General features: G+C 42.4%; 1 pseudogene; it reads left to right on the forward strand.

The window, feature by feature from the left end:
- The window catches only part of LOC102829824, a 3009-nt pseudogene extending 1935 nt beyond the window's left edge, over window positions 1–1074 (forward strand).
- Window positions 1075–1396: the final 322 nt, after the last annotated feature.

Genomic DNA, 1396 nt, shown 5'->3' on the forward strand with positions numbered 1-1396 from the left:
CCTGTAAACTTTCACTCAATCCACAATAAAAACCTTAAAAAAAAACAAAAAACATGATTACAGGAACCTCACAGGCTGACTGTGCTGTCCTGATTGTTGCTGCTGATGTTGGGTAATTTGAAGCTGGTATTTCTAAGAATGGGCAGACCCGTGAGCATACCCTTCTCACTTACACACTAGGTATGAAACAGCTAATTGTTGGTGTTAATAAAATGGATTCCACTGTGCCACCCTACAGCCAGAAGAGATATGAGGAAATCGTTGAGGAAGTCAGCACCTACCTTAAGAAAAATGGTGACAATATGCTGGAGCCAAGTGCTAACATGCCTTGGTTCAAGGGATGGAAAGTCACCCGTTAGGATGGCAATGCCAGTGGAACCACACTGCTTGAAGCTCTGGATTGCATCCTGCCACCAACTTGTCTAGCTGACAAGTCCCTGCGTCTGCCTCTCCAGGATGTCTATAGAATTGGTGGTATTGGCTCTGCCACTGGAGCAGAGTGGAGACTGGTGTCCTCAAACATGGCGTTCCAGTCAATGTTGCCACTGAAGTAAAGTCTGTTGAAATGCACCATGAGGCTTTGAGTAAAGCTCTGCCTGGGGACAATGTAGGCTTCAATGTAAAGAATGTCTCTGTCAAAGATGTTCACTGTGGCAATGTGGCTGATGACAGCAAAAATGATCTACCAATGGAAGCAGCTGGCTTCACTGCACAGGTGATCATCCTGAACCATCCAGGCCAAATCAGTGCTGGATATGCACCTGTGCTGGATTGTCACACAGCTCATATTGCTTGCAAGTTTGCTGAGCTCAAGGAGAAGATGATCGCCAGTCTGATAAGAAGCTAGAAGATGGCCCTAAATTCTTGAAGTCTGGTGATGCTGCCATTGTTGACATGGCTCCCAGCAAGCCTATGTGTGTTGAAAGCTTCTCAGACCACCCTCCTTTGGGTAGTTTTGCTGTTTGTGACATGAGACAGACTGTAGCTGTGTGTGTCATCAAGGCAGTGGACAAAAAGGCTGCTGGAGCTGGCAAAGTCACCAAGTCTGCTCAAAAAGCTCAGAAGGCTAAATGAATATTACCTTTAACACCTGCCACTCCAGTCTTAATCAGTGGTGGAAGAATGGTCTCAGAACTCTTTGTCTCAATTGGCCATTTAAGTTTAATAGTAAAAGACTGGTTAATGATAGCAATGTTATCGCAAAACCTTCAGAAAGAAAGGAATGTTACTGTGAACCGTTTTTTTTTTTTTTTTTTTTTTTTAAGTTATTAGTTTTTAAAATCAGGACTTTTTAAATGGAAACAACTTGACCAAAAATTTGTCACAGAATTTTGAGACCCATTTAAAAAAAAAGGATAAAAAAATCTGAAAAAGGCCTAAAATTCATGTTGGACAA

The sequence above is a fragment of the Chrysochloris asiatica genome, unplaced genomic scaffold, assembly GCF_000296735.1.
Source record: "Chrysochloris asiatica unplaced genomic scaffold, ChrAsi1.0 scaffold00049, whole genome shotgun sequence".
Taxonomy (NCBI): Eukaryota; Metazoa; Chordata; class Mammalia; order Afrosoricida; family Chrysochloridae; genus Chrysochloris; species Chrysochloris asiatica.